Source organism: Labrus mixtus, chromosome 2 (assembly GCF_963584025.1).
Source record: "Labrus mixtus chromosome 2, fLabMix1.1, whole genome shotgun sequence".
Lineage (NCBI taxonomy): Eukaryota > Metazoa > Chordata > Actinopteri > Labriformes > Labridae > Labrus > Labrus mixtus.
Window position 1 is genome coordinate 34,769,396 of NC_083613.1, and position 9,142 is coordinate 34,778,537.

The 9,142-nt window shown below is 41.0% G+C and overlaps 3 long non-coding RNA genes across 4 annotated transcripts in view; 1 reads left to right on the plus strand and 2 right to left on the minus strand.

Moving 5' to 3' along the window:
• The window catches only part of LOC132954028 (uncharacterized), a 622-nt gene extending 238 nt beyond the window's left edge, over positions 1–384 (plus strand). Inside the window, exon 2 of the long non-coding RNA XR_009665709.1 lies at positions 37–384. This is a non-coding gene — a long non-coding RNA (uncharacterized LOC132954028). The remainder of the gene's footprint in view (positions 1–36) is intronic.
• A 529-nt stretch (positions 385–913) lies between these two features.
• LOC132954013 (uncharacterized) lies at positions 914–3,576 on the minus strand. The gene is made up of 2 exons (XR_009665706.1): positions 3,478–3,576; positions 914–3,325 (listed from the first exon to the last, which is right to left on the minus strand). It is a non-coding gene; the product is annotated as an uncharacterized LOC132954013 (long non-coding RNA).
• A 565-nt stretch (positions 3,577–4,141) lies between these two features.
• Positions 4,142–8,248, minus strand: LOC132954020 (uncharacterized). 2 transcript variants are annotated; one of them, XR_009665708.1, is made up of 4 exons: positions 8,007–8,248; positions 5,401–5,504; positions 4,777–4,866; positions 4,142–4,183 (listed from the first exon to the last, which is right to left on the minus strand). It is a non-coding gene; the product is annotated as an uncharacterized LOC132954020 (long non-coding RNA). The 2 variants fall into 2 exon arrangements; XR_009665707.1 differs by having other exon boundaries at positions 5,401–5,507.
• Positions 8,249–9,142: the final 894 nt, after the last annotated feature.

Below are 9,142 nucleotides of genomic sequence, written 5' to 3' on the forward strand. Positions count from 1 at the left end.
AGCACGAAGTCTGGCGGATTCGGAAGAATTTGTCAGTACCTTTGAAAACTGAACCAGTCGTGGAGGAGTCCGCAGCGAACACAATCCAAAGTAAGGTTGCGTTCTCAGCTCGTGTTTGAAACCAGAAGGGTCGTGTCCAACATCAAAAGCCGAGTCCAGATCTCTTATACAAACTCGTTAATCACATTTTCTTTAATCACATTTCGTTAAATCAATTCCAACCTCTCGTTTTAATTAGTTACTTTCACCTTATAACTTCACCATACCAATGTCATATACCTTATAGTTTCATTAATATACTCATCCATATATATTCATTGATATGTGTCTCATTAATCTGCATTATTGTTCAATTACTTCATTAAAGTTACACGTAAACCTTCAGAGCTTGTCCGTGTGTTCTGTGATTTAAACTGTCCTGAAGAGCTCGCCGTTCTGACATATGATTGATTGATTAATTCATTATTACAACTACGGCTGAATTCCTCCTCATCACCAGAGGTGGTTCCCCATTTTTATATTCCGAGGTAAAAATTTGGATTTATTAATATCTTAATACATTAATATGCTACATATGATGGGACAAGACGGAAGAGTTAAGAAGGGACGCAATGGGACAAGAAGAGACGAGATTAGACAGAAGAGTCGAATAGGGACAAGACGGGACGGGACGAGAAGAGAAGAGAAGAGGCAAGACAAAAAGGCTAGAAGAGATGAGAAGATACAGGATGAGATGAAAGGGGACATCACAGGACATGACGGAACATGAAGGGGATCGGCGGGACATAACGGGACGAGACAGGAAGAGACGAGGTGAGATTAGACAGAAGAAGAGAGAAGGTAACGAGACGAGACGGGACGGGAGAATATGTTCTATGTTATTATGTTGATTATTAGATGAAGACAGTTAAACTTTTGGTTCAGTGATTTATGAATCAGTTGTACAAGTTCTCCTTAAATGTCTCAATTACCTGATCAGATGGGATTCAGAGATTTGATTATACGGATAAAAAAGACAACAACAACAACAACAAGGCCTCTGCTCAGGAAACATCTCTTCTGTTTGAAATGATCCTTCTGACCAACACTTGCACTTGACATGTGGAGCGTGATGAACGGTGATGCTATTGCTGCAAAGCGTGACGTCGTGGACTCCAGTTCATGTCAGCTCTGCAGAGGTTTCACCTGCTGAGTTATACAGTGTTGGGTCCCAGCCCAATAGGAGAAAGCCTCCAAAACCTGACTGCATGTTAAATGGAGGGAAAACACACAAAGGAGCTTAAAGAACTCTTAATCCCAGCATGCTCTGCAGTACTTCACGCTAAGGTGTGAAGTGTAGGGGGAGCCTGGGTTCAAGGCTCTGATAGGAGCAGGTCTGACAACAAAACCAGTGGTCTCCCATTGTCCATTCTCTTTCCAGGTGCTGACTTCAAGTGTTCGGAGACGCAAGTTTTCCTCCTGTTTTTACAGTACCCTTCTCATTGTTTCAAGTTTCGGCGCGCAGGCAACCCTCGGCCTAAGCGCGGACAGTGTTCTGAATCCCGAGCTCAGATCCTCCATTGAACTGACATTGACTGAAAAGATAACGGTCCTATGCCGTCCTGTAATGAAAAGGACATCGACGGACGTCTTCCCACTCGAAGGAGAACACATCGACGCCGCTCTTGCCGTTAGGAATCCTCGCCACCATCAAAAACTCATCTGCACTGGAACGGACGGAAGATCTGTTTTCATCGTCGTACCTTTTGTCCTTCATCAATTGCGGACAGGTCTGCGTGGTCTGAGCTTCAGAGAATGTGTTTAATATTTGTTTTATTAATGTAAAAACTGTAATCTTTTTCTTCTTAATTGGACCGCCGCATCCTGAGTTTTACCGGTTTCAAACTTTTGTTTTGTTTCTGTGTATGGGCCGCCGCGTCCTGTGTTTGTTTTCCGTAAACAGCGTTATAACAGCACCTTCAATTTATTAAATAAGATAAGATAAGATAAGATAAGATAATCCTTTATATATCCCACAACTGGGAAATTTACAGCGTTACAGCAGCAAAGAGCAAAGATTGCAGACAAAAAGTGAACACAGTACAATTTAAATAAAAAATAAAAATTAAGAATATACAAAAAATAGATACTAAAAAATAGATTTACAAAATAAAAAACAGATCAGCTATTTGACAAAAGTGTAGTCTGTAATATTCAGTGTTACACAGACATGCACACAGTGCACATAAATACAGGTTATTAATTAATTATTAACAATATTAGTAATTAATTACCTAATTCGAGACTGATTTCGGTGATATTTGGTTATTCTGATGTCAGAGTGGTGCCCCAAATCAATAAAACTAAAAATAATTATCAATAAAAGAACTAAATTTGACTATATAAAACCACAACATAAATGGTGCCCCATGTGAGGCTCTCAATTAAACCAGCTTTATTGCACTGTTAATGCAAAGTAATCCGAATTTTTAATCCTAAAGAGATTTTTCTTGAATTTTATTCGGATACACCCAAATTGTGAAATACGATTGAGTGCTCAAATGAATACGCTACATATGATGGGACAAGACGGAAGAGTTAAGAAGGGACGCAATGGGACAAGAAGAGACAAGATTAGACAGAAGAGTTGAGTAGGGACGAGACGGGACGTGAACAGGCAGAGATGAGATGGGACGAGAAGAGAAGAGGCGAGACAACAAGGCTAGAAGAGATGAGAAGATACAGGATGAGATGAAAGGGGACATCACAGGACAGGACGGAACATGAAGGGGATTGGCGGGACATAACGGGATGAGACAGGAAGAGACGGGGTGACATTAGACAGAAGAAGAGAGAAGGTAACGAGACGGGACGGGAGAATATGTTCTATGTTATTATGTTGATTTTTTGATGAAGACAGTTAAACTTTTCGTTCAGTGATTTATGAATCAGTTGTACAAGTTCTCCTTAAATGTCTTCATTACCTGATCAGATGGGAGTCAGAGATATGATTATACGGATAAAAAACAACAACAATAAGGCCTCTGCTCAGGAAACATCTCTTCTGTTTGAAATGATCCTTCTGACCAACACTTGCACTTGGCATGTGGAGCGTGATGAACGGTGATGCTATTGCTGCAAAGCGTGACGTCGTGGACTCCAGTTCATGTCAGCTCTGCAGAGGTTTCACCTGCTGAGTTATACAGCCACCATCTTTTCACAGATCCAGAAGTTCTGATCCTCACATGGGATGTCATTCCAGCTGTCGTCCATCTCATGGTGCTTTATTACCACACAATCTTCTTTTTTGCCTTCAAATTCATTGGGCTTCCCGGGACGCCAATAACTGAAACCAACCAACAAACAATCTTAATAAGCTTCAGCATCAACATGTTTGATTATTCTCTCAGCTTTAGGTTGCAGTATTTTCCCCTGCAGATGATGCTCTGGGGTCTTTGGTTTCTGCATCTTATTTGATTAAAAGCATTTTGTTCAAACCTTTTGGTCAGTGGCGTGCCGTCCACCCATTTCCACGTCCCACTGTGTCCTCTCTGAGTCAGTCCAATCCAAATCAGCCCAAAGAACTTTCTAGTGAAGTCCTGCTTACACAGAAAGATCAGAAATCTTTAGAGTCACCGAGGTCAGGGGTTCACAAACGTGGTCATGCTAAAGACCCCTGCATTAGTTTCTGGTAGGGAAACCCCGTCTTTCCTAATATCTATATCTGAATCAGCCCCAAGTCTCACAACTGTTCCTCTCTGCTGTTGATGATCACCAGGTCTGCTCCTTGCTGCAGACAGTCGACTCGACTCTCCTGCCAAGGTTTACTCAAAGAAGAAATAAAATACAAATTGGAACGGAAATAAACCCATCCTCGTTGAAAATATGGATCTGAAGTGTGAAAACGATAAAAGACAACATTCAAATTCAGTTTTCAGCACTATTTGTCATGGAGCGATAAAGCCCGAGCCCTGAGCCCAGAGAGGGGCATGTTCAGACACAACTCATTTACATTTAAAGGTACAGACACAGAAACAGCCTGTTCTGAGCAGAGCTGAAATAGAGGGGTTTATAGGCATGATCAAATACAGGATCAGAGTGGATTTAGAACAAGAAACTTCACACACATGTTTTGGGGAGATCTAAGACTTCTTGCACTCACCAAAGTCAGTCAGATTGATCGTGGTCTTCCTGTCAGAAGTGTCTGAAAGAGCAGAAACCTTTTTTTTGTTTTTTCAATCTGCAGCTCAGTGCTGATTCTGGATTCTGTTCAGGCTCGGGGCAAAAACTCACAGGGGGGGCCCCCAACCAGCCTTTATCAGCCTTATGTTATAAATGAACTGACACCAATGGGGACTTTAATTTACAGACTTACAAACCCACCTTTTGGGATCACTTTTGGAACTTTTTATAATAATTTAAAAAACAACAGAATTAAAGTGGTATATTGTGAGTAAGAAGACAAGGAGTCACAATCTCTTCTTACTTTATTTTACAGCAATATGTCAGATTTTTTAGAAGTGTTATGATGCCTCATGATTCATTCTGTTTCTAAAGTTGCCCAAACTTCTCTCAGTTTAAGTTGGTCAATCCAAACCTAAGAGGAACTGCTATGTTTCTCAATCTTACTGAACCGGATTCTACATGTTGCCCCACAAACATACTTCTAGGGGCTTGTTGTTTCTTGCCATCGTAGTGATTCGACATGTGGTGGTTATTATAAATGTAGAACGTTTCAAAGAAGTCTTTGTACAGAAAAATCACGCCAAAATGGAGAAACATGATGAAATGACTCACAGATAGCAAGGTGCAGGGAAATGTTGAGAACCACTTGTAGGAAATACAGGACGCCAAAGCTCACAGCAACCGGTGTTAAGAGTTTTCCCCCTGAGTGAAGAATCACATGGACACAATGAATCCAAAGCAGCTTCTACAAGGAGCTGGTTTACACAGTCATCCAGAATCATCTCAACTGTCACCTGTTGCTGGTACCTAGTGATTTAATCATTTCACTGTGAGATATTGGTGGGATTTGTAGTTCTTAAACCCAGAAGTCAGGAACAAGGTATCAGCAAAAAAGCAAGAGTCCAAAATAAGCTTAAAGTTGAGATCTTTCTGGATAAAACTACAAATCCCACCAATATCTCAAGGTTGAAACGATAATATCAAGTTGAATAGATATGAGGATGGCTGAGGAAAAAGTTCAGCAGCTCCATAATAAATCAAGTTGAGTTTTAAAGTGAATTAAATAAATTGAACAGATGATATAAACATAAACTCCGTGAATCATCTAATGGGGGAAATGGCCGAATAAACTGACAGCAAACTAAGACCGATGGATCACATTTTTATACGGCTCCGACATGTTTGCTGAAAGAAGAAATAAAACATTCAAGACATTTTGAACAAATATTATCTCACCAGGCGCTGCAGCAGTCACTCCTCAGACCTCCTGACATAATCCACCATGATCTCAGGCGACTCTTTAGAGATGAACCTCACCATGTTCGTTTCCAGACTGCACACTGCTGATTGAGAAAGTGTTTAAAGAGGAAGTGGGTCACACATTAGTCACATGCCAAGCATTTGCATTTCAGATCTTCCTCATTTTCTTTCACTTGATAAACAGAGATTCTGGTATTGCTATAAGGTTAAAGTTCCTCAATTTCCTCTTTTGGGTATCAGAATGAATGAATGAACTTTAGCTCTGCTTCACCTTCTTCTCTTTCTAAGCTCTCTCTACAGGAGGTTTCTCTGTATTTATCCATTTTCTCTTGTGTTTTCTTCGCCATTCTTTTTCATTTTCAAGTTCTCACCAGGTATAGTTGCATTCTGGTCGTGGGGCCGTTAGGGGCCATGTGGTAGGGTAGGGGGTATCAGCGTTGTCACTACCTGGAGCTCGCATGTAAGGAGCCTGACTCTCTTCAAGGTGGCGATGCTGTTTGGGTTGCGGTGGCGACTAATGGTGTATAGGGTAGGTTATGTGACATATCAGTAGGATTTCGGGTTATTACCTGAACTGATATCCTTATCCTTTCATCAGGACACAAGGGGCCCTTTTGTGCCCCCACCTGTTGATGAGGAGGGTCTTTTTCTTTGCAGATCTTGTCATGTACATGCCGTGTTTTCTGTCATTACAGTCTGATGTGTCAATCAACATGAAGAATGCAAAGTGTAGAGATAAAGGTTGTTTCTTCAACATGCAGTGATTTGTCGTCTGACACATACCCCACTGCAGCATGTACAGACCATAAAACAAACAGTTCTGACCACTGAAAGTGTTTCTCAAGGTTTTTTAGTTGGTACCAATATAAACCCCTCCAACTCACCTATAAATCTCTCCATGCTCTAGCCCCATTGTACCTCACCAACCACCTCCATCCCTACACCCCGTACCGACAGCTGTGGTCTTCAGCCTCAGGCCTGCTCTCCATCCCCCCACACCAAACTGCCAACCTTTGGTAACTGATGTGAATTATCTCCATGGAGGTCTCAATGGTGACCTCTGGTGGACAGAGATGTCATAACCATTCAATGTCCTGCTGGATTGATCATTGCAGTCAGGTGTGACTGCAGCCACACACCAAACACAAACCTGTAGATCTCTTCAGATCTCCATCCACTACCTCTGCCATGTGTTCCTGAACATGTAAGACATCTTATCTTATCTACTGCTTCTTAAATCTGTTTGAGTTGACTATTAAGTTTATAATGATGAGTAATTGTTTGTTGTTGGTGATTAGATTATGTTACTAATTTGAAATATGTTTGTTGATACACAGAAACCATGGCTTTGGATGGATAAATAAATTAGTTGAACTGCAACCTGTCATCTCTTTAATTTGGGAGTCTTAGGTGGTCAGCCCATTCTTAGAAACCTGAAACCATAAATAAATGGTGCCCCATGTGAGGCCGCACCATTTACCATGTGACGGTTATAAGATAAGATAATCCTTTATTTATCCCACAACGGGGAAATTTATGGTGTTGCAGCAGCAAAGAGCAACGATTGCAAACGAAAAGTGTACACAATTTAAATAAAAAAAAGAAAAAAGAAAAATTTACAAAAAATAGATAGATACCACAATATAGATAAAAAAAATTGATTAAAAAAAAATAGATCAGCTGAGAGCTGCAGTTTTGACATAAATGTAGTCAGAATATTCAGTGTAACACAGACATGCACACAGTGCACATAACGTGTAACATGTTATTGCACAAAGTGGTTTGATATAATATAACATTAATATAACATTATTATTGTACAAGGTCAGAATGAATTGTCCAGTTGTGTGTGTGTGTGTTTTGTGATCTACTGGGAGCACTCCTGACTGCAGCAGGAAGGAAGGACCTGCTCCTTCCTTCCTGCTGCAGTCAGGAGTATCTCTCCTTCTGACACAGCGGGTGGTGAAGCCTGCTGCTGAAGGAGCTGCCCAGAGCTGTTACAGTACCATGCAGGGGGTGGGAAACGTTCTCCATCAGCGATGATAGCTTTGCCATCATCCTTCTGTCTCCCACCACCTCAACAGGGTCCAGGGGGCAGCCCAGGACAGAGCTGGCCTTCTTCACCAGTTTGTTTAGCAGGCAAGATTTTTAATTTAATTTTTGTTTGGTTTCTGGGGTGCCAGTCAGGGCTGTCCCTCGCAAAAGTCATTTTGTTTGTAATTCGTTGTCAAAAAGTCACCACACTTATTGTAAAAACCAACACAAAGGATGTAAAAGTATAAAACTTAACCACCTTATACTAATAATAAAAATGATACAGAAAACTTCCACACAGGTTAATTTTAATAAATTGTTATTGTATTAGGTCAACAGAAAACCCAACAACCACAAAAATATATCACCAGCAACTTTGAAAAACAACATTTTCTCAGTCTCTCGCTTTCTGAGGTAAATCAAAATAATCAACAAAAATGACCTTTTTCTGGCTCTTAATTTTCAGTTCAAAACAAAAATTTCTGTCTTTCTGAGTGAAAAGAAAAGAAAAAGAAAGTCAGTTCAGTTCAGAAAACAAAATAACTCACAGTCTGTCAGGTCTGGTCAGGGCACGTCAAAGAGCAGTAGCCAGCGGTCTTTGACTGAACCGGCTGTTACGGTTTCCTGCTGAGTGATCTGCGGGGTGCAGTGGCGTTGAGGAGAGCGTTGCTGAGGGCCTTAATTACCTTGACTTTTCTGTCTAGCCGCAGGGTGCGGAGCTAAGCAGGCGATCATCTGTCTTCCTCCTTGACACGGCTTGAATTTACCGCTCTCTTGTTTGACAGGCGTGACGTCACAAGTGCATCGCGGCATCAGCTGGAGCTTAAAAACAAAGAGGCGGGGCGAGCAGTCAGATCAGCTCAGAGGGTGCGAGTCTGCTCGTTACAAACTGTTCACCAAAGCATTCAGACTCAGTTAACAGTTATCACTGTAAAATCATCATCTTGTGTGCAGGGGGCGTGTCCCTCACTTAGACCGTAACACCGGGAAGGTTGCGTCCGTAACCGGGGGATAAAAATCAAACTTCAAATAAATAAAAGTGTGTGTTCTTTGAGAAATAGCCGTTTTCTATCATAGTAATAACGTGGAAAAATAGCCAAAATCCAGAGTCCGCCCAGTCTGATACCGAAACAAGACTGGGTAAAATGCGTTTTATTCCGAGACAGAGACCTTCAACAAGTAGTCTCCATACCAGTCTTGAGACTAAGACTGATTTTGAGTACTACAACACTGACTACAAACACTCAGACACTGTATCGACCTGTCAAGATTTAAATCCCTGATCAGGACCCACCTTTTCACACCTGCTTTGAACTGCTCTGTGTAACTCTGTAAAGTGTCTTCAAGTGTTTTGAAAAGCTCTATATGAATAAAATGTATTTTTATTATGAGTGATATTTCGTCCGTCCTTGACCTTTTTTTTATTTCTTTTGATTGACATTTAATTCCTAAAACATTGAAGTTTGTAAAGAGTAAACGCTTCGGCGCCATAAGTCGTTCATCACCAGTGAAGCTGCTTGAACTTATAAATAAATAATCATTATTTAATTTCCTGTCTGACCCTCAAAGAGCTAAAATCATTCCTACTGGTGACCAAAGTGTGGGTTTGTTGTGTTCTGTTATCTCGTATTTACACAGACACAAAGTCCACTGCACTGACTGATATCAGAGGCCAGAGCTCAAA